This window comes from Pinus tabuliformis, chromosome 4_2 (assembly GCF_031772625.1).
Source record: "Pinus tabuliformis cultivar Carrire ecotype Pingquan chromosome 4_2, CPIR1, whole genome shotgun sequence".
NCBI classification, from domain to species: Eukaryota; Viridiplantae; Streptophyta; class Pinopsida; order Pinales; family Pinaceae; genus Pinus; species Pinus tabuliformis.
The window spans coordinates 1,118,125,417-1,118,153,206 of record NC_142304.1 but is presented as its reverse complement, the minus strand read 5'-3'; positions in this window follow the sequence as shown (position 1 = coordinate 1,118,153,206).

Genomic DNA, 27,790 nt, shown 5'->3' with positions numbered 1-27,790 from the left:
TCGCGCAACCCTAACCTGGGGTTGAGATGCTTTCACACTACTATGGTAGTGAACTGCACTATTTCCCAGCCTAGACTGGGGATCTTACTTATCTTATTATCATATCCTAGTTATCTTCTCGTAAACAGATCTTCCTACTTGTGTTCACTTAATCAATACCATTATACACATTCGTGCATCATATAAGCACTAGAAGTGAAATTCATACCCAATATAACAGATGCATAAAATGGGAAATGAAGAGGAAGAATTGAAAGAAAATTCTCTTTATTAATACTTCCAACTAGTTACAGACTCGACTCACCCTGCACACTCATCTACAGGGGTCCACGCACTCAGCTGCGGACTACTAGGCCTCTACGCACTCAGCTGAAGAGCCTCTTCCTACTCTATGACCCAAAACTAGACTTTACGCTTCAGATCTATCTCGCATACATATTCATCATTCAATCTATTGTGATTCCCTAACTACTTAGAGCCTCACTTGATTTATACAATTCCATGGTCCACAGACCATGGGTATATCTTGTACAACCGACATTACATTATCGAAATAAGGGCAGACAACCCCATGAATCTTTAACAAACTACACGCCCCATGCCCACAAAATATAGAGTCTTTATATTGGAATTACAAAATTGACCAAAATCTAGTCTCTAGGCCCCAAAACTTCCCTTGGGGGATCCCATGCCCAACACTCTGCCATTCCCAAATGGTTGATCTATGTCCATTTGCATCCCTATGTTGAGCTTGTACTTAAAGGCTATTCATTAGACTTGGAGGAGTGTTGGAGAGTTTCTTGGCTTGGACTTGGATTACCACTCAAGGAGAGCCTTTCAACATCAAGGCTATGGTTGTAAGCTTCCCCCTTATTCTTTAAATAATAATACAAGTGCTAGTTCATCTTCCCAAAATATATATGTTCATGTATGTATTGGTTTGGCATTCCTTCATCAGCTAAATAGATTATTATTGGATTTCATATTGGTTTTGTTATGATTTGTTGTCTCTTGATCACTTGTGCAGGTACATAAGCGCTAGAAGAAGTAGGAATAAGTCCATGACACAAGCTGTTTGAGGATCTTAACAAAGGAAATCGGATTAGCATCAGAGCAAGGTAGGCCTTCTCTCTTGTTCTACTTTTCAATTATAATCTAGGAATATGTCTAGTTGATTGTCCCTTCAGTTTCTAGACCCACTCATTGGGCTAGAGGTATCGTCTCTATCTGCAGAGAGGATTAAACTTGTCAATAGGTAGAAGCAGGGAAGTTAGCATCATAGGCACCCAATGCAAATGGACACAGAAATAAGCCGAAGAAAGTGCCCCACAAAGCTATCAGATGGGAGTCGCCATTGGTATTAGAGGTCGAGTCATTCAAGGAGAGCATCAAAAGGTTGAGATACAAGGCCTTGGTGGGGAGGTGGTATGATACATATATGACAACAGAACAGGTGAAAAAATGGGTCGAAGAGAGGTGGTTTCAGAGGTTGAAGTACAGACCAAAAGTGAGAATATTGTTAAATGGTTGGATATGATTCCATTTCCTAAATTCAGAGGATGTAGATAGTATTTGAAGGTGCCATGAGTCAAGGGAATATATTTCCTTATTCTACAGAGATGGAGGGTGAGTTTCTACCCCTTTTTGGAGGCTCCTCGTTGAAATTTGGTATGGGCCAAATTTCCAGGTTTGCCACTAGAACTATGGAATAAATAAGAAGTTTTGGAGATTGCGAACATAATTGGGAAGTTATATTACTGGGACAAAGGTAGTTTTGGTCAATTGGATAAGTGAATAGTGTGGCTGTTAATAGAGGTGGAGATGGGTAGGGGCTTAATAGCTGAATTGGAACTGTAATGGAGTAGTTTTGCATTCAAGTTATCCATAGGCTACTGGAATGTGCCATATAGGTGCCTGAACTACCATGGCATTGGGCACATGGTGCCAACATGCCCAAGGGAATATGTGCAAAGAAATGATTTTCAATGTCATGAACCACCAAGGACTTGAAATTTAGAATACCAATTGACTCAATCAAGTGGCTCCCCTTCAGTTTGCCACGAAGATAGAGGTAATTCGGATCCATGCTCTAATAATTCAAAAGATTTAGTTAGCATGGATAAGAATGTAAATCCTTGTCTAGTTTTCGATTTCATCTCCTCTGTTGGTCTAGATGGGCACTTAGATGGGTTTCCATTTAACTGTGCCTTGAAGACCCTATCAGTCCCGCTATTCAATTTGTAGCCCATGATTCTGAGAAACCATGGTTGGGGAATGGGGGATTATTTTGGACAATATGCTTATAATCAAAGCGATAGGTATAGTGTAGAAAGATTAGAAAAAATCCCCTGTCATGAGCCAAAAGTGGCATTTTTTAATTCCTTGGAAGGGTCTTTTATGGAACTAAATCACAGACTAAATTCACCCGGGGTATTAAAAAATAAAGGGAATGGAATTGGGATAGGCCATTCACCTAGTACATCTATTAACCATTCGGATAAACCACATGGTATGCATAAACATCTTGCTCTTTTTGTAGATGTGATATATCCTTTTGCTTTGTCTCCTTATAAGGAGTTGGAGGTGTTGAATTCCTCCTAAGAGACCCTAGAACTGCTTACAGTGAAAAGGTCCTTTTTTGGGCATCTTGAGGAGCCCTCAAATCCCTATAAAAATGTTACACATCAGAAGAAGAGACCTCCTAAATACAAGAAGGTGTTGGCATGTCACATACAAGATCTTGCATAAGGTGAGGAATATGGGCTAGAGGTTCCCATATTTGACATAGACCCTCCATTTACAACTGGACAAGTTACTATTTCGGATTTCTATGGAACCCGCGCCCTTAGAGGGGAACACCCATGACAGAGGTGGCCCCATGAATATCATCTCTTTGAATATTCAGGGTTTGGGAGAAACCCACAAAATTCGCTCCCTTTGGGGTATTATAAGGATTCATAGACCATCTATGATTCTAATCCAAGGTACCATGATGTGTAGAGAAAAATCATGGGAGATATTTCTGTCTATATGTCTTGATTGGCATGTATGTCATTCAAATGCGATTGGGATTTTTGGTGGGCTTGGGATCATTTGGAACCCATGAGTTTTTGAGGTGTAGGCTTTCTTGTCTTGTGCATGTATTATCCTCATTGGAGATTTGGTTGGATTTGGACATAGTATATGTATTATAAACACATATGATCCATATGTAGGTGTTGGGATAGGGTCCCCTAGGGTCAATTTCGGGGAAAAAGCCCAAGTTTTGTTGTAAAGAATGTAAAGTCTCCAAAAGTTATGGTCGCTGAGTGCGTAGATAGTTAAGTGTCATAAAAGGTTTTACCCTTGTGTTATGTAAGTTGTGTTGGGTAGTATAGAGCTACCCATGGTCCATAGACCATGGGATTGTATAAAAAGGAAAGTCTTAGATAGTCTAAGGCATAGATAGAAACGAGGAATGAAGATGTAATGGGTCATTAGTAATAAGAGCGAAGAAGTATTAGAGTATAAGAGAGGCTCAATAGTTGTGTGCGCAGAGGCCTATAGTAGAGTTTGTAGATGAGTGTGCGGAACCCTGCAGCTGAGTGCACATGGAAGTATTGAGTTTGTAAGAAGAACAGAAGCATTAATAAAGATATTATTATGGAAATATTTGTGTTTTCCTATTTATTTATGTTATTAATGAATTCGCTTGTACGCTATGATGAATTATGGGTTTATGAATTAACACTCTATTGATGTGCGATTTTACATGGTTTTCATTGTCATATCAACACTTAAGCTGATCTGGGAAAATACAGACTTGAGGGTAGTTACAGAGGCACGTAAAGGGTTGATTCACCTATTTATGGTCCGCGAAAGGCGATTGTAGACCTTCGCAGAGGTATAAAATTTGACTAAGAGAAGTTATATCGACAAGCCTTAAAGGCTTATCGATTTGCGCGAAGGTCAATTTAGGGTATAAAACAACATCACACATATTTGGGTGGGGAAAATTGGTTCCAGCATCTCCCCATATTGCTTCGGGTGAGACATTAGTTAGTGCTCCATGGATTGATACCGAAAGGGCCAGTAGTGTAGGGATTTGTTTGGAAAACTTAACTCTGAACCTAGGTTAGGACCCACTTAGCCAACAAATGGTTTCGTTTCTAGGACTAGGATCTACATAAAGATATGTGTGATGTCGCATCACTGGAATCCAACAAAGAAAGAAATTGAGGAGTGGGTGGATAGAAATATCCACAAATTCGTGGCACAAGAAAACAAAAATCCATGATTGATGAAAGAAAAATTGTTGGACATGTATCTATACATGGAGATACAGAAAATTTTCTTCTGTTCCTTCCCGATCAAGCTATATGAGTGGATCGCTAAATTGGCAGATAGACATGGAAGGTGGAGGCTTGACGGTCCAATAGTGTGGATCTTAGAGTTAGTGCAGAGATTGGAAGCCTCTGAAGATAAGTTTGTGCGTGCTATCGATCACTGGCTTGATCGTGTCATCGGAGGGTTTGTGACAAAGTTTGCGATCAATACATTGGTCAGCTATAATGAAGCAGAGCGACGCTTCTTCAAGGGATCGCGAGGTAAGTATTTGAGATATTTGAATACTTGGATTAAAATGCTCTTGTGTGAAAATCGGGTTATGCAATTACCTTGATGTTTGGAGCTACGCGAAGTGGAAAGTTATTCAGGGATAGAAGGCAAACATGTCTTTAATATAGCCTATTGATTGAGCCTCCTCTGAGTGATGAAGAAGGAGCAGCACAGAATTCACCGCAGAGGGTTGTCCAGTTAATAAGGCAAGGGTTCCCGTGAATACCCCATCCGCCCACACCACCTCCATCTTCACCTCCTCAGCATACACCTTCGCCCACACTACCACCACCTCCACCACCATTCAATATGACAAATGTAGTGAAGTTGCCCGTTTTCAAGGGCGTGGGAAATGAGGACCTAGACCAATTTTTGTTCATTACAAAGGCTGTATAAAAAACCCAAAACATTACAAATGATCAGATGAAGAAATCAACGTTGGTTACTACTTTATAGGATCGCGCGCTAACATGGTATATTAATTACTGCAGTAATAATCGACGACTACATTAGCAGACATTTAGACAACGCTGAATAAGGAATTCAGTAGGCCCAAGTATGAAGCGCAATCAGTCATTAGATTCAATGAAATCATGATGAAGCCAAGCAAGATGCCCTAGGAGCTAGATCAGAGACTGAAATACAGGATCCATGAAGCTAACATGAATCTTACGGATGGAAAACACCATGAATGGTTTGTGGCTTCACTCTTGCCTCATTTGAGGGCTGCTTTATCACAACAAAATATTGGGACCTAGGTAGAAGCCCTAAAGATTGCGATGAGACTGCATGAGACACCAATTCAAGATGTTGCTTTGGGAGTTCAGCAGATTCACATGGAGTTGCAGAACCTTTGCATAGAATTCCAAAATTTGAAGAAGGATAGAGTGGCTCGGCTAGAGGTATGCGAAGAAGTTTGGTGTTTGAAATGTAAGAGTCAGGGGCATGATAAAGATCATTGCCCTATCTTTGCAAAAAATGTTGTAGGAGGAGGGTTGATGCCTCTGAGGCTAGAAGCTCAAGAAGGGCCAAGTACAAGGCCCGTGTTGTGGTGTTCTATCTATCAGGTAGCTGGATAAATGTGACAGACAATTTTCACTTGCTGCAGAAAGTTGTACAGACATAACAACATCTCTTCTGTAACTTATGTAAATTGGTGGGTCATGATGAGCGCAATTTCCGTCGATATGAGCTAATGATGGAGAGAATGCCCACGTATCAGATGCAGACAAAAGCTCAGCCTCTAGATCAAGGCATTGGAGGAGCACGAGGAGGATATCATGGGTGCAGACGAGGTCGAGGTGAGGAGGACCTGCAATAGGTTAGGGAAAAGTTATTTACTACAATTGTGGAGCGCCAAGACACTACTCATGAGAATATATGAACCCAACACTTCTATTGTGTCGATATTGTACTTAGTTTGACCACACAATAGAAGACTACCTTGTATTAATAGATAAGATGTGGGAAAAAGGGATGTAGCTACCACAACCTACCTAGAACTTGTAGATGATGAGGGCTGAACCCCACGAAGAGGATCCTAATTTGAATATCATACTGCGAAGTGGAATGACGACTAGTGAAGATAAGGGAAAGAAAATTGAAGAAAGTGAATGGGTCTGCAAAGCTCCAGAGAAGGAGGTTGGATTTGATCTGGAGCGCACGAGAGAACACCTTCATAGAAGTGAAGAAAAGCTTCGTTGAGGCTTCTACCTCAGGAGTTCAGGATATGTAGTCCAAAGAAATGGACCCATCCATGCTTAGTACATTTTTGGAGACTTGTATGAAGCTACTATGCGATAGCAAGGCCATACAAGGATTATAGGAGTTGATAAATAAATGTGCCAGTAAAGAAAATGCTCCCAAGGGATCACACGTGGTAAGGAAAATTGGTAAGCATAAGGCAAGAAAAGGGTGTGAGATGAGGCTCACCGCGCAAATAGGCGAATATGAAATGGACCAAGTTATTTTAGATATTGGGTCAGATGCAAATGTTTTCCTAAACAAACATCAGAGGGAATGGGGAGACTTGCGCTGTAGTGGTCTCCGATTCAATTGAGGATGGAGAATCAACAAAATATTATCCCCATGGGAAGATTGCAGGGAGTGACAGTAGATATTGAAGGTGCGAGTGCGTTGGCTGATTTCGAAGTGATAGAGATTGTCGATGACAACAATCCCTACCCTGCACTCCTTGGGATCGACTGGGCTATTGACATGAATGGGGTGATCAATTTGAAGAAGCAGATAATGTCATTTGAGAGGAAATCGCTCCACTTAGTAGTACCTATAGACCCTGTAGATGGACCATGCTATACTAAACCAGTCCGCGATTATGAAAGTGATGTTGATTTGGAACAAATATACAAAATAAAAATGCATGACTAAGATTGGGTGAATCTCATAGAAGATGGACACATTGGATGGGACTATGAAATCTCCTGCACATCATATTCAGATGAGGAATTTGAACACTGGCAGAATCAATTGCACGAAGTATCTATGATGCACTGTAACATGATGACTAAATCACTACGCTATGTATTATTGGAGGTAATAAGTTTTCCTTATTATGATGGTTTAACTGATGTTGATAAAATTTTGGATGCATTTGAAAGAGAAGTACCAGAGAAGCATCACTTCCAAGCCTTGTACTGGCGCTACACACCGCGCCCACAAGATGGTGGGGTATGTATAAAAGAAATTTTGATGGATGGCGCAGATACAAAGAATGATGAGGGCACGGTTTAGTCACCCAAAGGTGCGATTGATAGAGAAATATGATGGGAGAAGTGATCTGCGCGATCACTTAGCAAAATGGACCGATGGTTATGCAGCAAAACCACAACAGGAGTGGGTGCATTTGTTCTGTCACACTTTGAATGTAATACCAATGAATTGGTACTTGGAGATAGAGCTCCGCCATGGCACAGATGAATGGGATATTTTGAGGCAAGGATTCTTGATGACATTCAGCTTTGAGGATGGATTAGAATGAATCGATGAAGTGTTGCAGGAGGTCAAGGCAATGATCTTCAGAATATGCAGGATCCCGTAGATTTGATTCAACCAGATTGGACCACCCAGACGCGCCATGCATTGGAGTGCTACAATGCGACTGCTGATGAAGAAGAGGAGGGTCCAAGGAACATTAATATCCCAAAGGAAAAAGGTCACCGCAAAGTTGAGGGGCCACAAGTAGAGAATCCAGATATCACCGTGCTACTGAAAACTAGACAAGTAAACATTGGGAAAGAGGCAGAGCCGAAGTTTTTGAAGATAGGGGACTACTGGGATGATGTTATAGTGGCTAAGGTCACTAAGTTTCTCCACGAGTACCAAGATTTGTTCCCTACAAAGTTATCGGACTTGAAGGGGATAATAGGTGATTTAGGAGTGATGAAAATAATGTTGAAACCAGACACGAAGCCTATGAAGTAGAGGCCATATCTCCTTAATCCTAAGTACAAGGAAAAGTTCTACTTAGAGTTGGACAAAATCTTGGAAGCGGGTATTATTGAACCAGTGGAGGAGTCTGATTGGGTAAGTCCTATAGTTGTTTAGGAAAAGAAGAATAAGGACGAGATAATAATTTGCGTAGATCTTGGGAAGTTGAATGATGCTTTTGTTCATGATCCTTTCCTAACTCCGTTCACAGATAAGGTAAGGGATACGACAATAGAATTATTGCAGCAGTTCGAGCAGCATTAGAAGCAGAAACTAAATGCCATACAGATGGGTCTGTGTGAGTTGTAGATCCAAACAACTAGACTCCAGGCTAGTGCAAGGCAGAGCAGCGTGACATCAACCAGTTTGGCGTCGGGGACCACTCAAGCAGTAGAGCTAGTTCGATCCTTGGATCTTTGGGCCGTCGCACTGCTTGCTGGAGCTCTGAGCGTAGAGGTGTATGATGACATGGATACTATCAAAAATTTAATGAATATTGGTCTAAACTTTGCCACACTCCCTAGTGAATTCCTTCACAGACTGCAAGCATGTGTGATTGAAGAGATTCAGGCCCAAGAGCAGCGTGCACTGAGCATGATCATTGAATATAAGGTCAACATCGAATAAATGTTCCTTGAAAAGACAACAAAGCTAGAAGAATGGAAGAAGGTTCAGGATTAGAATGAGAAAAATGCAGCCGTGGTGGCCGAGGCATGCAAAACAGTCCCTGAGCTGCATATACCAGAAGAGGTGTCGCTGGAGGCTAAGATTAGGAAGTTGGTTGCAGGTGTGTGCGATGAAAAAATAGAATTGGCCAAGGTTTAGTTTGAAATAAGCATACAGATCAAAGAGCTCAAGTTGAAGTCACAACCTTCAACTCCACTAGAGATCAGAGAACAACACGAAGTTGTTGTGAAAGATGGAGTTTCTATTGGGTGTGGAGCTTGATTATCTTCATTATTCAGAGGTATCACCGCATTGGACCCTAGTTCATAATGTGGCGACAATGCCACTCATAATATTTTCACTACAAGGGGGGTCCAGGGGCAGCTCCAGGGGGGTGCAGGCAGGGGATCGGGGGCAGTTCCCCCAAAGCTAAACATAGATGTAAAATTTTCTTGTAGAATGTTGTAATTTGTAGTCAATCTGGGTCATTCATTAGGCAGAGATCTGACGGTAGAAGTTATGTTTAATTTAGGGTTTTTCTTCCCTAGAAGGCAACCCCTCACTATGTATGAGGGAATTTTATTGCATCTATGTAGATCTATATTCTGAGCGAGGAAGAGAGAGAAGATTGAGAGTGAGGAAGAAATTATAGCGGATCTGTTGCAGGTTGTATCTCTTCAGTTTATTGGATAATATAAAAGGAAGGACTGGCTATTTCTTCGTGGAAGTAGCCCAAATTGGGTGAACCACGTATATCTATGTCTCTCTTGTTTTATATGTTTTCTGTGTTTATATTTTTGCAATATATTTTATGTGTTCCATTTCTCTGTAATATAAAAGTTTCTAAGAATTGGTATCAGAGCCGAAGGTCTATTTGGTTGATAAACTCGCAGGAGAGAAGGGTTCCTGGTTCGAGTGGGAGTAATGGTAGAAGATGGTAGGTTTAGGGTCGAAAAGTTTAACGGCCAAAACTACCAGCTATGGAAGATGCAGATGGAAGATTATTTGTATCAGAGAGATCTGTACCTACCATTGAGTAGAAAGACAAAGAAGTCGATGAGTATGATAGACATAGAACGGGATAGTTAGATTTCCTCAGAGTTGGGAAAGAAAAGAAGAGCTAAAAATTAGAGCTTGTGCATATAGATGTATGGGTACCTACTCAGGTATCATCTCTCGGTGGCTCTCATTATTATGTTACTTTATTGACGATGCAACTAGAAAAACCTGGATTTATTGTATTCAGAATAAATCTGATGTATTTGATACTTTCAAGAAATGGAAAACTTTGGTTGAAAATGAGATAGGAAAAAGGTTGAAGTGTCTCAGATCAGACAATGGAGGTGAATATTGTAGTAAAGAGTCTGATAGGGATTGTTCAGAGAATGGAATTCGTAGAGAGAACATAGTTCCAGGAACACCACAAGAAAATGGTGTGTCAAAAAGGATGAAGATTGCAAGGGTGAACACCACAATCATGGAGTGTGCAAGGTGCATGAGATTGCATGTAGGATTTCCTTTACAATTTTGGGCAGATGTTGTAGATACTGTTGTTTATCTAATAAACAGAGGGCCTTCAAGTTCCTTGGATGGCAGTATTCCAGAGGAGGCATGGATGGGTAAAAAGGTAAACTACTCATTTATAAAGACTTTTGGTTGTGAAGCCTTTTTCCACATTAATAAAGAAAATAGAACAAAGCTTAAGGAAAAATCAAAGAAATGTACCTTTATTGGATATGGTGTTAATGATTTTGGTGATTGCTTTTATGATTATGAAAAGCACAAAATCATTAGGAGCAGAGATGTCATATTCAATGAAAAGGTTTTGTATAAGGATCAGATGTAAGAAAAGAAATAGGAAAAATAAAACAGAGAATACACAGTCCTTGATGAGATCACGGAAAAAGTGAAGGTGCCTGCAAATCATAATGATGAATAGCCAGAACAACAACAACAATAGCAGCAAGCACCTCAAACACATGAAAGTGGTGTTAGAATATCTACCAGGATAAGTAGACCCCTTGAACGATACTCTCCTTCATTATATTATGTATTTTTGACTGATTCTAGTGAACCATAATGTTATGAAGAAGCAGTGTAGGTAGAAACCAGGAAGAAGTGGGAGCAAGCCATGAAGGAAGAGATGGACTCCTTAGCACATAAGAAGACATGGGACTTAGTCAGGTTGCCTGTAGGTAAAACAACATTGTAGAATAAATGGGTTTACAGGTTGAAGGAAGAAGATGGAGGTAGAAAAAGGTATAAATCTAGACTTGTCGTGAAGGGGTTTGCAAAGAAAAAGGGTAAAGAATTTGATGAGATATTTTCTCCCGTTGTTAAAATGACTTCAATTAGAACTATTTTAAGTCTAGTAGTAGCTGAATATTTTTGTCTTGAGCAGTTAGATGTAAAGACAACCTTTCTCCATGGGGATTGGAGGAAGAGATATATATGTAGCAGCACAAGGATATGAGGTTAAAGGGAAAGAGAAACTAGTGTGTAGGTTGAATAAGAGCTTGTATGGCTTAAAATAGGCTCCAAGGCAATGGTATCTAAAATTTGACAGGTTTATGTCTGAACAAGGTTATACTAGATGTCACTCTGATCATTGTGTTTATCTCAAAAGGAAAAATGATGGCAACTATATTATATTGTTATTGTATGTAGATGACATGCTTGTTGTAGGTTCTAACATGCAAGAAATAAACATGCTCAAAAAAAAATTGGAAAACTCATTTGCAATGAAGGATTTGGGTGTTGCAAAACAAATCCTTGTTATGAGAATAACTAGAGATAGGAAGAATCACAAATTAACATTGTCTGAGAGTGAGTACATACAAAAGGTGTTGAAAAGGTTTAATATGCAGAATGCAAAACCAATTAGTATACCTTTGGCTAACCATTTAAAACTGAGTAAGGAAATGTGTCCCAAGACTCAAGAAAAAATGAATTATATGTCTAAAGTTCCATATGCATTAGAAGTTGAAAGCTTAATGTATGAAATGGTCTGCATATGCCTGATATTGCACATGTAGTGGGAGTTGTAAGTAGGTACATGAACAATCCAAGAAAAGAACATTGGATGGTAGTGAAGTGGATTCTCAGGTATTTGAGAGGTACCATAAATCAGACATTATGATTTGGTGGTTCAAACATTGCTCTATAGGGATATGTTGATGCAGATATGGTGGGTGATAGAGATAACAAGAGGAGCACCACAAGGTATGTGTTTACTGTAGGTGGAACAACTATCAATTGAGTCTCAAAACTATAAAGTGTTGTTGCACTCTCAACAATGGAAGCAGAGTATGTTGTTGCTACAGAGGATAGTAAAGAAATGATTTTGTTACAAAGGTTTCTGGATGAATTGGGTAAGAAGCAGGAGTTGGGCAGGTTATACAGTGACAGCCAGAGTGCCATACATCTTGCAAATAACTTTGCATTTCATTCCAAGACTAAACATATATAGCTCAAGTACCATTTCATATGGTCAGCATTGGAAGATGGACAGTTGAAGTTGGAAAAGATACACACTAGCTAGAATCCTGCAGATATGTTAACAAAAGTTGTAACCAGGGAGAAACTGAGATTCTGCTCAGTTTCAATTGGTATTCAAGTATGATGAAGAAGATGAGAAACAACCAAGTCCAAAGTGGAGTCGTTGTCCAGCAAATGAAGCAGCAGTGGAGTTGCTATAATCAGTATCCAAGTGGGAGATTATTGGGTGTGGAGCTTGATTATGTTCTTTATTCAGAGGTATCACCACATTGGACCCTATTTTGTAATGTGGCGTTGTTGGGAACAAGTTCCCCCAAGAATAGTTTTGGGGCTAAAAGCCCACGTTTTGGGTCAATTTTGTAATAAAGTTGTAAAGTCTCCGCATTTTGTGGTTGCGGAGCACGAAGGTGTCAAGAGTCATAAAGGGTTGTCTGCCCTTATTTTCTAAAGTTTAAAGTCGGTTGTAAAGATCTACCCATGGTCCATGGACCATGGGATTTTATAAAAAGGAGAGAAGTAAGTAAGATATAAGTAGTCCTGCAGAAGATAGCGAAGAATGAACTGAAGAGTCTTGGTAGAGAAGTCTAAGTGTTTCGTGTCTTAGCGTAGGTAGAGGCTCTGCAGTTGAGTGCACAAAGGCCTATGGTGGAAGTCCCTAGCTAAGTGCATGGACCCCTACAACTGTGTGCGAAGGGTGGATATAGTCTGTATTAAATTGAAGATATCAATAAAGAGAAGTATTCTCCAAATTCTGTGTATTCATCTCTTGTTACTGCATCTGGTTATACTACGTTTTGGGTTTAATTTACAATGTTTATGTGATGTGCAAGTATATGTGATTATATTTGTTAATCGAATGCAAGTAAGTATATCAATTTATGTGGTGCTAACCATGATTGTTTAATAAGATAAGTAAAACACTTAATATAACTTGGGAACCTATACAATACGCTGTCCTAGCATCGCGAAAGTACCTGGACCATGGGTTAAGGCTGCGTGAAGGTCAATTGTACACCTTCATAGAGATACTGAAGGTCAGAATAAAGGGCTAGACTGACAGAGCCCTAAAGCTTAGTGACCTACGTGAAAGTAGGAACAGAGGGTATAAACCAACATCACGACCATTTCAGGGTGCGGAAAATTGGTTCCAGCATACCCCCATACTGCTTCGGGTGAGACTTCGATCTGTGCTGCACGAGCTGATGCTAAAAGGAATAGTAGTGTAGGGATTTGTTTGGCTAACTAACGCTGAACCTGTGTCAGACCCCACGCAACCAACAAATGGTTCTATTGCCGAGACCAGAATCTGCATGAGAGATGTGTGATGTTGTATCACTAGAATCCAACTAAGAAAGAGGTCAAAGATTTGTTGGATAGGAAGATCCATGAATTCACGACGGAAAAGAACATAAATCCATTGCTGACAAAGGAATAGTGGATGGACATGTACCTGTATACAGAAACCCATGAGATATTTTTATGTTCCTTTCTAGTTGAGTTATATGAGTGAATCGTGACGCTAGCGGATAGCCAAGGAAGGTGGAGACTTGACGGTCCTATTGTCTGGACCTCGGAGTTAGTACAGAGACTGGAAGCCTCTGAGGATAAGATCACCCGTGATTTCAATCATTGGCTCGATCGCATCATAGGATTATTTGTGACTGAATTCATGGTCGATACCTCAGTTAGTTACAGTGAGGCAGAGCAGTGATTTTTCAAAGGTCGGCGAGGTAAGTACTTGAAGTCTTTAAATACCTGGATTAAGATGTTATTGTGTGAAAAATGGGTTATTCAGCTACCTTGATGTTAGGAGCTATGCGAAGTGGAAATACTTACAAAACTGAAGGAAGAAAGGGTCCTGAATATAGCCCACTGATCTCACCACCATTGGGTGACGAAGAAGGAGTAGTGCAAGCTTCTTTGTGAAGTGAAGTTCAGTTAACAAGACATGGATTCCTGCGATTACCACCTCCACCTACACCACCTCCAACTTCACCACTATCACCTGCGACTTCACCCATACCACCACCACCTCCACCGCAGTTCAACATGACAAATTCAGTGAAGCTACCCTTGTTTAAGGGCTTGGGAAATGAGGACCCAGACCAACTTTGGTTCGTCATGAAAGTTGTATGGGAAGCTCAGGGTGTCATAGATGATCACATGAAGAAGGTGACATTGGTTAGTGCTTTGTAGGATTGTGCACTAACCTAGCACATCAAGTACTCTAATGATAACACAAACACTGGGTTGGAAGACATCCAGACTGCGATGAATAAAGAGTTCAGTAGGCCTAAATCCTAGGCACAGTCGATTGTGGGGTTCAAGGAAATCTCTATGAAACAAGGCGAGAAACCTTGGGAATTGGATCAGAGGTTGAAGTGTAAAATCTGTGAAGCTAATATGAACTTAACAGATGGACAACACCATGAGTGGTTCATGGCTTTGCTCCTGCCACACCTCATGGTTGCACTGTCACAACAGAATATTACGACTCAGGTAAAGGCCTTGGAGATTTCAATGAGAATGCATGAAACACTGATGCAAGATTCGAATCAAGGGGTTTAGAAGATCCATGCACAGTCGCAAAATCTTTTCCTTAAAATGCAAAGTTTAAATCAGGACAAAACAGTTCGATCGGAGGTGCGCGAAGAGATATGGTGCCTCAAATGTAAATGTTAGGGGCATGAGAAAGAAGACTGCCATGTATTTGTGAACTATATCGTAGCAGGAGGACCAATGCCTTTGAGGCCGAAAGCCCAATCAAGACCGAGCGTGGGGCCTACGTTGTGGTGCGCTATATGTTAAGTAGTAGGGAAACATACAACAGATAACTGTCATTTGCTGCAAATGTTTATACAAACACTGCAACAACTATTCTATAACTTCTAAAGGTCGGTAGGGAATGATGAGCGCAACTGCAGAAGTTATGAACTATGATGGATAGAACACCCATCTATAGGGTTCAGGCATAAGCTTCCCCCCTTGAGCAGAGCATTGGGATGGCATGAAAAGGTTTTTAGGGGTGCAGATGAGGTCGAGGGGGAGGAGGACCTGGCAGAGGTTAGGGATAACTAATCTGCTATAACTGTGGAGGACTAGGGCACTATGCCCATGAATGAAATAACCCAACGCAATCGTCGTGTAAATATTGTACTCAGTTTTATCATGAGACAGAAGACTATCCTATGATGATAGTGAGCATACGTGACAAAGGGGTGCTACCACCTCAGCCGAATCAAAACCTGCAGATGATGAGGTCTGAGCCTAGCGAAGAGGATCTAAATGTGAATATAGTGCTCTGAAGTGGAATTGCAATGGGCAATGATAAGGGGAAGCAACCCGAACATAGCGTGTAGGTTCGCAAAGCTCTGATGAAGGAGGCTGAATTTGATTTGGAGCGCGCATGCGAAATGTTCGTAGAAGCAAGAAGAGATTCACTGAGGCCTCTACCTCAGGGAGAAGGGATAAGCCTAATTAAGAAATGGACCCTTCTATGCTTACGACCTTTCTAGAAACCTGCATGAAGCTGCTGCGTGATAGCAAGGTTGTGAAGGGGTTACAGGAGCTTATAAATAGATGCGCCGGAAACACTCCGGGTGAATGACGCGTGGTATGGAAGATTGGTAAGCATAAAGAAAGGATAGGGCAAGAGATGAGAATTACCATGCATATAGGAGAATATGAAAGGGACTGGGTTATTCTGGATCTGGGGTCAGACGTGAATGTTTTACCAAAGCAGACTTGGGAGTGGATGGGAAGACCTGTGCTGCAGTGGTCTTCAATTCAGTTAAGGATGGAAAATCAACATAAGATCATCCCCATGGGATGACTGCAAGGAGTAACTGTAGACATTGAAGGCATGAGTGCATTGGCTAACTTTGAAGTGATAGAAATCGTGGATGACAACAACTCCTACCCTATGCTCCTTGGCATTGATTGGGCTACTGACATGAACGGGATAATCAACTTAAAGAAGTGAAAGATGATATTTGAAAAGAAATCGCTCCGCGTAATAGTACCCCTAGATCTTACTGAAGGATCGCACTATATTGAACCAGTCCGTGATTATGAGAGCGATGCTGATTTGGATTGCATATATAAGATAACAACATGAGACCAAGATTGGGTGAATCCGATAGTAGATGGACAAATTAAATGGGATCGTGACAGTTCTTGCACCTCAGACTCTGATGAAGAATTAGAGTGCTAGAAGAATCGGCTACATGAAGTAACCATGCTAAGATGTAACATGATGACCCAGTCGCTGTGCTATGTATCGTCAGAGGTAAGAAATATGCCCACTTATGATGGCTTGAATGATGTAGATGAATTTTTGGATGCATTTGAGAGGGAGGTACCAGAAAAGCAGTGCTTCCAGGCTTTGGACTAGGCATTGCCTACTACGCCTGCAAGATGGTGGGGTACACACAAGGGTAGCTTTGATGATTGGTGCGAGTGCAAGAGGATGATGAGAACACACTTTGGGAAGCCGAAGGTATGAATGATAGAAAAGTATGACAAGAAGGATGATTTGCACGCACACTTTTCCAAATGGGCTAAGTCTTATGGAGCGAAGCCCCAACCTGAATGGGTGCACTTGTTCTGTCATACCTTAGATGTCATCCCGATGAACTAGTACTTGGAAACAAAGATCTGCCATGGCACAGGTGAATGGGATATTTTGTGCGAAGGATTCATAATGACGTTCAACTTTGAAGATGGGTTTGACTGTATTGACAAAGCGCTACAAGAAGTTAAAGCAGCAATATTTAGGATACTGTAGGATCCTTTGGATCTGATCCAACCCGATTGGACTACTCATTTGAGCCATGTGTTGGAATGCTATAACGTGACCACTGAAGAAGAAGAAGAAGAAGAGGATCCATGAAAGATTAATATACCTGAAATAGAGGGTCATCGCAAGGTCGAGTGATAGTAGATTGAGTATCATGATATAACCACACCACTGAAAATGAAACAAGTAAATATTAGTACAAAGGCGGAGCCCAAATTCACGAAGATTGGAGATTACTGGGATGACGTGATGGTAGATAAGGTCGCTGAATTAGTCTATGAATACCAGGATTTTTTCCCTACCAAGTTTACGGAGCTAAAGGGGATAATAAGAGACCTGGGTGTTATGAAGATAATGTTAAATCCCAACGCGAATCTTGTTAAGAAAATACCTTACCATCTCAATCCAAAGTACAAGGAAAAGGTATGCTTAGATCTAGACAAGATGCGTGTGGCAGGCATCATTGAGCCTATAGAAGAATCTGATTGGGTAAGCCCAATGGTGGTATAGGAAAAGAAGCAGAAAAGAAGCAGAAGGATGAAATAAGGATATGCGTAGATCTCAGGAAGTTGAATGACTCTTGCGTGCATGATCCTTTTCTGACTCCGTTCACTGACGAGTTATAGGATAATATAGGTGGCTAGGAAGCGTACTCCTTCATTGATGGGTTCTTTGGGTACCATCAGATCAAAATCGTGCCTAAAGATAGAAGAAAGACGACCTTTGCGACTGAATGGGGATGTTTTCAATACATTGTAATGCCTTTCGGATTGAAGAATGCACATATAATTTTTTCATGCATAGTCATTGCTGCATTCAAAGAATTCATTCGTAAGTTTTTAGAGGTGTACTTTGATGACTGGACTATGTTTGGGTTGGTAAAATGACATGTAGCAAGTTTGAACCTGATGCTAGATACTTGTCAAAGGTACCATATTGCACTCAATTTGAAGAAATTCCTGTTTTGTGTTCCTTTTGGGACTTAGTTGGGGCATGTAGTTTGTAGACATGGACTGATGGTAGTGTTAGCCTCCTGTTGCAACAGGTGTTCATCTTTCATGATTGACATTTTTACATGCCAAATATGTCATACTTTGCATGCTGCAATGCTCCATATTTCCAAAAAGAGGCCAAAGAAGAGGCCATGAAAGTGTTCCAGTCTAAATGCCACTGCTGTATTCCAAATTTTGATGAGTTAACCATTTTTGAAGAATTTTCTGTTAAGGGAAGTCCAAACAGCTTAATCTTGGCTTTCCTAGGTTTCAATTTATGGTTTTAGAATATAGAGAATGAATATCCGTCCAAACAGCTTAATCTTGGCAGATTTGTAGATAGGTAGAGAAACAAAGGAGCCCAACTGCTTAATCTGGGCCCTTGGAAGAAATAAGTGTAGATTTAGATAGGAGGACAGCAAAACGAAAAAAAAGGATAATCTGGGTCTGCAAGTCCAAGTGCACCCATGCAGAAAGAAGAAAAAATGCTCGGTAAGTAGGCTGGGTAAGTAGCTTTGTGGTTGCAGAATCAAGATGTGTGATCCATTTCATCTCTTCAAAGTGTTATAACTATTCAGATCACGAGGCAAGGCAATTTCCATTTGGAGGAGCTCAAGCGAGGCATGTCTAACTTCCCCTTCTTCTCATTCCCAAAATCACTCACTAACATCCCCTTGAGGACCTTGGGGATCTACCTAACCAGTCCTATTATCAATTTACTTTTGTAAAGCACCAAGCCAAGCTTTGACTTTCTTCTGTGAAAAGAAGCCACATTTCTTGTGTAAAATCATGTCTCCGCAGTCCATTCACTTCCTATGTCTAAGTTTCAGTTCACAAACTTAGTCTTCCCCCTACACTTCACCTCACAAAATTTATATTAACTCCTAACTCTATTATCTAGCTCCCTAGATCATTTCCCCGTCCCCTATTATACAAAAAATACATAAAATCCCAAAATATTACATATTCCCATCCACTGGCATTATAGCCATATTTATCAAGTCCGGGAAGTAGTAATCCATATGGGGCTCCTACTAATGCTTCCATGTCCTAACCTGGAGTTAGTCTAACATCTAGTCACCCTAACAACCATTTCCCCTAATTCCTAACCCTAAAATACTCATTTCCCGCCCTTATCCTAAGGTCACGCATATAAAAATATATTTTCCCCGCTTGTATATAACCCATAAAACCCATTTCTATTAAGGTTTCCCCCCTGCCGGATTAAAAAACACATAATAAAATATGCGCGGGCCCCATTTTTAATCATCCGCCACCTTACTCGTACCACCGACCATTAGATCTGGCGCGCCCAAGATCTATGGTGGGCGGGTCTTTTCGTGCCCCGACATGCCGAGGGTTAGCGCCCGGGAGATGGGCGGTTTTCCCGTCGTACTCCCGCCACGCATCGCCCTCCCGGCTGTGGCGGAGCCCCCTCCTCCGAAACCGCCTGCGCACAAAAGCGGTGTGCCCGAAACCAGAAACCACCTTCCCCCCTCCTGCGTCAGTGCCACGTCATGCTGATGTCATCATCCTACGTCGGCCTCCTGTCGCCGTGTCTTTGCCATGTCACTGCCACATCACCTCCTCCACCGTATTGCCATGTCACCCGGTCGTACTGCTGACATCACCCTGCCACGTCACCACCGTACCTGGACCCACCGCTGATGTCATGCTGACATCATCACACAGAAAGGGCTCGAAGGCGAAAATCGCAGCACAGGAAGCCTGGAATCAAAATCTGAGGGAGTTTTTGATGCGCGATTAGTGCCGCATCGCTAAGGGAAATAGGCCAAAATGGAAATCCCTTTCATGGCTTAGCCTCCAGCAGGCCTGAAAGGCGCAGAATGACATGAATTTCTTCGCAGAGATCTAGAAAGGGACAAAGACAGTTTTTAAATCAAACAGAGGGCCAAACAGCAGCCATGAAAGGTTGATGCAATAGTTTAAAGAGTATCAGAAGTGATAAATGCGCACATTCATTACCAAAGCATATCAAGGAAGCGGCAAAGAGTATTAGTTGAATGTTTTTTTTGGAATTTTTTATTCCCAATGCAGGTGAACATTGAATGGCCTCCAACAAAGTAAAAAAAAAACGGTGGATCCATATCAAGGCTCTCCCATCATAGTTAATGCACCTCAGAACCACTCGAGAGCATGGATCAAAACCAAAGGCACAGTTATGGCTAAGTGATCAGCACAGAGCCATAAATACAACACATTAACTCCTTTTTGGTACGGCTGCACCCAAGCGCAGCTCGAGGATATTTTCCCGCATTTATTTAAGACATGTGTTAGGTTAAAGACATTTATTACAGCAGATCTGTCTGAGATCTGATTTTTATAGATATTTTACTTATAAAAACCACCCTAATTCACTGTTTAAGGGGTTGGTTGGTTATATAGCTCCAAGAGAGACTCGCTCTGTATACCTGATGTTTTACTTAATCAAAGACTGCTGAAAAGCTTGGAGGAATGACTGTGTGCTGTGTATTAATGTTCTGAAGAATCGAATGTGGAATTCTTGTGCTGCAACATGACTCAATAAGTGCTTCTTGTCTCTGTTTCAATTTCATATATGTCTTTATCATACCTGTATCACCATCTAAATAGCAGAAAAAAAGATTAGTTTAGACTTGGTTTCATTGCCCTCTATGCTCAATTTCTACTGTTTCTTTATGTTTTCATCAGGATTAGTAATGAATATGAATTCCTTGTGGCTCATATTTACCCTAATTCACCCATGTTTGACAGTTATCTAGGGATTCTTTACTGCTCCTAGATAGAGCCCATTCACCTTCCCTCTGTTAAGCTGAACGAGAGATTCTTAACTGCCTCTCATTCCTTAGCCCTCATTTCATCCTTTTAAGCTTGAATCATTGTTTCATGTGCAGCTAACTTGCTCCATATTCCTTCTTGTGACCAAGAAAACGCACCAGCAGTCCTACTCCTTGGCTCCACACCCAATGGTTCTAAAACTTTCATGCTATCCCTGCCTCTTTACTTTAAAGCATCATCCTTCCCACCTAAACTAAAACAAAACCCCTTGAACTCAATAACTAGCCTAAAATCATCATCAACAAAGCTAAATCCTAAAGAGAGAGCCCTCTCTGACTGCTGGTAGGCTAGGACCTGCAGTCCAAAGATTGGTTTGTGGTTACCTCGGCCGTATCCTTTAAGGAGCTTTAAGGACAACCTGAGTGATAACATAATGGCGACTCCGCTGGGGAATTCTCAGTTAAATCTCACAAATCAAGTTGGAAAGCTCCATTGGGGAAAACAATGAATTTTCCAATTGCTGCATATTCCTTAAAACTACAGATGAAGCCTGAATGTCAACCAGCAAGCCTTTGAAATTGTTCTTGCTTTGCATTTACAAGAGTAAAAAAATGCTGCTTCAGTCAATCTTCGTGCTAGTTTTAAGTTATAGATAGCTATTCCAAAATTTGATCAGTTCCTTGCTAATTCCAAAAACATTCATAGAAAATACCAAAACAAGTTCAGAATATGGCTCCCAAAAGGAATTCACGTTATACAAGGTCAAATCCAGACCCAAACCCCCCAACTGTTTTTGAAAATCCAAGTTTAATCCCAAGGAACCTCAGGAAGCTAGAGAAAAGAGAAGATTTTGTTGACTTTAGCCCTGAAACAGTTCAGCCAAGTTGTGTTCCAACCCCTGTCAAGGTTTTATTTCGTTCAACCCCCACTTCCCCTTGTTCATCATCCACCTCTCAAAGCACTCCTTCCACACCTCCATTTACTGCACATACTCCCATTACTGCTATTGTTACAGTTGTTCCAGTTGTCCCTGTTGTTCTACTTATCCCTGTAAACATGGCTAATAGATATGCACCCCTGCAATTACCTGCTAATCCAGGGGCTATGCCTCAGGATTATCAAACTAAAATCACATATTTTGATGGAACTGGTTCTTGCACAGCCCTTCAGCATACAAAGAAGATGCAAGACTATTTTGAGAACTACGAGATAGATGGCAACAGCGTGAGAATGAAGATTTTCATCCAAAGTTTGACAGGTGATGTCAGAACTTGGTTTAGAGCACTCACAACCAATTCCATAGCAGACCCAGAAGCTTTATACCAGTCATTTATCAATAGATGGGAGAAAAAGAAAGACCCCTTGCACATATTATCTGAATATGACACCATCAAAAGAGGCCCTCAAGAATCTGTCTTGGACTATTGTGCAAGATTTAATAATGTTTATAATGCAATACCACAGAACTTAAGACCTCCACCTGATCTTGCTTTGTATAAATTCCCTGATGGTTTTGACACTGACATGGCTTATCAGTTAAGGGAAAGAGCCCCTCAGACCCTTGCAGACATGCAAAATGTTGCTGTTAGTGTAGAGGCAAATCTAATTGCCAAAAGAAACAGAGCTAGAACTGAGAGAAGAACCACCTGTAAAGAGGAACCCTCAGCCTTAGATCAAAAGCTGGATGCTATTATCAGTGCCATGCACAGGCCGGGAGACAGAGTAGAGAGTGTTGAGAGGAAATCATCATGGGAAGGACAACAACCTAATACCATAAGGAACCCAAATTTCTGGAAAACGCGGAATACAAATGCTGTTAGGTCTAGCCCAAACCATGATGTAAGGCCTCCTTTTCACGAAAATTATGCTGAAGCATCTACATCTAGTGAACAGACAGAGGAAACTCACATGAACTTGGTGGATATGAAGGCTGAGCAACAAATTTTCCTAACTCAACAAGACCAAGATGAGCATGACTTTAATTGATTTCAAACTAAATCTGGTGAGTCTTTTGATTTTAAACAAGGCTATGATACTACTGTGTATGAGGTCCATAAACAATATAAGCTGAGGACAAGAACAATAGATGTGCCCGAAAAGGTTAAACCAAATGATACCAAGCAACCGAAGAAGATCAAAGAAAAGGTTGCCCTCATAGAAACTGCTGATAAAACAGTCCCTAATCCAAAGGATGTCACCATAGAGGATGTGACAGACATGCAGTCCTCCAATAATCAGCCTCTGACATCTTCTTCCTCGAAAGAGAATTTGAATAGCATTCCAAAAAGCCCTCCTAAAACTGAAAAAATGCAAGCAATTACTTCCCTTAGCACTGATAAACAAGACCAAATTGCTAATACTCTAATAGAAAAATGGAAGCTTGCCTTTCAAAATACTAAAACCCAATCCGAAAAATCATTTGACTTAGAGGCAGAAATAGGTAAACTGAAGATATCCATCCCCTTATTTGAACTTGCCAAACATGATGTGTATAGGCAACAAATTCAAAGATCACTTCAAATGCCAGAGGTTAAGGATGATGTGAATGTTCTTGACGACCAACCTGAACTGCTGTTCGGTCCAAAAGTTAATGGAAAATCAACATATGGATCTGTTCTACCATTCTATGTCAGTTTGCACATACATGACAAAGTCTTGCACAATGCTATGTTTGACTCAGGTGCCTCACACAACCTTATGCCCAAAGCTGTAATGGAAAAGTTGAACCTTGATGTTACAAGACCCTACAAAGATCTATTCTCCTTTGACTCAATTCAAGTCAAGTGTTTATGCCTCATCAAAGACTTGTGTGTCTCCTTAGTCCAATATCCCAACAAGACAATCCTCATGGATGTGGTGGTTGCTGACATTCCACCAAAGTATGGCATGCTATTGTCAAGATCTTGGGGAGAAAAAATCCAAGGATCCCTCCAATTAGACCTCTCTTATGCCACTATATCTGTCTTTGGGCAACCAAAGAGACTATATAGAGAAACACTGATGAGGTATGTGGTAACTAGTGAGGACAAGCCCCAAAATTTTCCTATTAACTCAATCCATTCTGATATGGATTCTTTTATTTTATTTAATGATGAAACAAATTCTCTCACTGATGACAAGCCGTTGGATTTAGAATTGAACACACACACCAATGAAGAATCGGTTGCCCATACTGATGAAACTGTCAAAACAATCAAGGCAACCAGCATACAAGAAAAACCTCCCCAAACAGAAATTTCAAATCTGCCCAATCCTAAAGTGTCTGAAACTCTTGATAGTAACCACAAGCAAGAAATCACATGGTATTTAGAGTTTGATGGCTCTGTTAACAAGTTAGGAGCAGGGGTAGGTGTCTGGATTCACAATACACATAACAATCATGCAGAAGGTCATGCCTACAGACTAAATTTCAAATGCACCAATAACATGGCAGAGTATGAGGCTCTCCTTTTAGGCCTTAAACTGCTCAAAGCTCTAGGAGCTGAAAAGGTGTCCGTTTCAGGTGACTCTGATTTAATCATACAACAAATGAAAGGCAACTTTGTTACTAATGACAATAGAATGAGCACCTATAGGACTGCTGCCACTAATATACTCAATGCATTCATTGAATCCAAGCTTGCCAAGATTTCAAGAGATCATAACATTCATGCACACAGCCTAGCCACTTTTGCTAGTACATGCAAGCTTCCCTTTGAGCCTAACCACCATTTCAATGCCGAGATAAAACATAGGCCTGCTATCCCAAATAATGTTAAAGATTGGCAAGTGTTTGAAAATGATGCCCAGATTAACAATTTCCTCACTCTTGAGCATGAGTTTTCAAATATTAACATTGACATGGACGCTATGAAAAATGAACAACAACAGACAAATGAAAATCAACACGCTGTAACAGCTGCAACAACCAAACAAATCATAAACCCAACTGTTTTTGACAATGCAAACATAGAAGAGCTGAAACAGATGCATTTGGAGGAAATAACAGAAACAGAGGCCGTGATCGTTGATCTAAAAGATAAATTTCTCCCTGCTGGCCTCACTCCATTAGAAGATATGTTTGATGCCAATGATGTTCCCAAAAAGCCAAAAATACAGCCCCTAAACACTGTTATAGAAGAACACAACATTGGGATAGCAGACAAGCCCAAAATGATCAAATTATCTCAATCTTTACCACCCGATCAAAAACCCAAATATGTTGATTTGTTCAAAGAATTCCAAGATGTATTTGCTTGGAGTTATGAGGACTTGAAGTCCTATGACACCTCAGTGATCCAACACACCATTCCCTTAAAACCAAATCAAAAGCCCTTCAAACAAAAACTTAGGAGAATCAATCCTATGCTTCTCCCTTTGATTGAAAAGGAAGTGAAAAGATTGTTTGAAGCTGGTATCATAGCACCCATCAGATTTTCTGAATGGATATCCAATCTTGTTCCTACAAGAAATAAGACAGGTGAGATTAGGCTATGTGTAGAGCTAAGAAATTTAAATCAAGTCTCCCTAAAAGACCACTACCCCTTGCGAAAAATGGACCACATCCTACAAAGAGTAGTGGGTTCATCTAGAATCTCTTTGCTAGATGGATTTTCAGGTTTGAATCAAATACTGGTTCACCCGGATGATCAAGACAAGACAGCCTTTACCACACTGTGGGGAACATTTAAATATGTGAAGATGCCTTTCGGACTTAAAAACGCTGGTGCTACCTTTCAAAGGGCAATGGATATTGCATTTGCCAAGGAAATACATGATTTCCTAGTTGTCTACCTTGATTACTTAACCCCTTTCTCCAAATCTAATCAAGAGCACCTAAAACATTTGAGGCAAATATTCATGACATGTAGGAAATATGGCATTTCCTTGAACCCCAAGAAGTCTCTCTTTGGCCTTGAAGAAGGAAAACTGCTTGGCCATATCATCTCAAAAGATGGTATTAGAATAGATCCTGAAAGGATCCAAGCCATTTTGCAAATCCCATATCCAAGAAACATAAAAGAGTTGCAAGCATTCCTTGGAAAGATCAATTTCCTAAGGAGATTTATTCCAAATCTAGCTGAGCTGATAAGACTGTTAAGCAACATGTTAAAAAATGATGCTAAGGTAAAATGGTCTCTTGAGACCAAGCAAGCCTTTGAGAGTATCAAAACTACCTTAACACAAGCCCCTATCCTCACAAGTCCACAATTTGACAAAGATTTTATCATTTTTTCTTTTGCATCTGATCACACCATAGCTGCTATCCTTTTGCAAAAGGATGATCAGGGAGCTGAAAAGCCAATTGCATTTTTCAGCCGAGCCTTAAGAGATGCCCCTTTGAAATACCAAATCATGGAGAAACATGCCTATGCCCTTGTTAAAGCAATCAAAGATTTCTGAGTTTACATTTTATATTCACATGTGATTGCTTATGTGCCAAATGCTGTTGTAAAAGACATACTAACCCAAGAGGGGTTAGAGGGAAAAAGAGGCAAGTGGATTGCTAACATCCTTGAGTATGACATAGAAATAAAACCAACCAAGCTCATAAAGGGACAAGGTTTAGCCAAACCGATGTCCGAAACAAACTTTCAAGCCTTAGACCTGCAAGAGAAGCTCAAAAAGATGTTTGATATGAGAGCTAAGGCGGAAGATTTCTGTGTTGGCAACAAAGTTCTAAGGTGGGATTCACGAAGAGAAGACAAGGGAAAACATGCAAAATTTGATTTTTTATGGAAAGGGCCATTCGTTATTTCTGCTGTTCAGGGAAATAACACATATTTCCTCAAATCTGTAGAGGGAAACACTGCTGAAGAAGGCTCTGTTAATGGCCGAATGTTAAAACATTACCGTGATCCCTTTTAAGGGGTACAATGCAGCTCTGTATATATCTCTTTGTACATTGATATTTGTATATATCAGCACTTTGTTTTATTTTTGTATAAACAGTCTGAGTGTTAGAGGAGCAGCAACAAAGTTCGTAAAGACACAACCAATCTTGCAGTCTTCAGTCAAACAGTATTAATAAGAGAGGAGAATTTTTTAGTTTCACATCAGCAACTGTTTATAGATCAAGGCTGAGGGAGATACATCAGTTTTGATCCATGTTTTGGTTCTATTTCAAAGACAATTCTCAAGCAAAATTGTATATAATATCTAGCACACAAAAGAAAGTAGGCAATACTATGTATTTCACAATATTTCAATGAAGGAGATGGCTGCTCATATTTAAAAGTTTCACACTTTTAGTAGCCAGCACAAAGAAATTCTTCAGTCCACAGCAACAATAGAAGATCAAGGTAGTCTGACCTGTTGTTCTTGGCTTTTCACAAGGAAAAGCCATCCCCAAGTGGAGCCACTGTTAGCCTCCTCTTGCAACAGGTGTTCATCTTTCATGATTGACATTTTTACATGCCAAATATGTCATACTTTGCATGCTGCAATGCTCCATATTTCCAAAAAGAGGCCAAAGAAGAGGCCATGAAAGTGTGCCAGTCTAAATGCCACTGATGTATTCCAAATTTTGATGAGTTAACCATTTTTGAAGAATTTTCTGTTAAGGGAAGTCCAAACAGCTTAATCTTGGCTTTCCTAGGTTTCAATTTCTAGTTTTAGAATATAGAGAATGAATATCCGTCCAAACAGCTTAATCTTGGCAGATTTGTAGATAGGTAGAGAAACAAAGGAGCCCAACTGCTTAATCTGGGCCCTTGGAAGAAATAAGTGTAGATTTAGATAGGAGGACAACAAAAAGAAAAAAAAGGATAATCTGGGTCTGCAAGTCCAAGTGCACCCATGCAAAAAGAAGAAAAAATGCTAGGCAAGTAGGCTAGGTAAGTAGCTTTGTGGTTGCAGAATCAAGCTGTGTGATCCATTTCATCTCTTCAAAGTGTTATATCTATTCAGATCACGAGGCAAGGCAATTTCCATTTAGAGGAGCTCAAGCGAGGCATGTCTAACTCCCCTTTCTTCTCATTCCCCAAATCACTCACTAACATCCCCTTGAGGACCTTGGGGATCTGACCAACCAGTC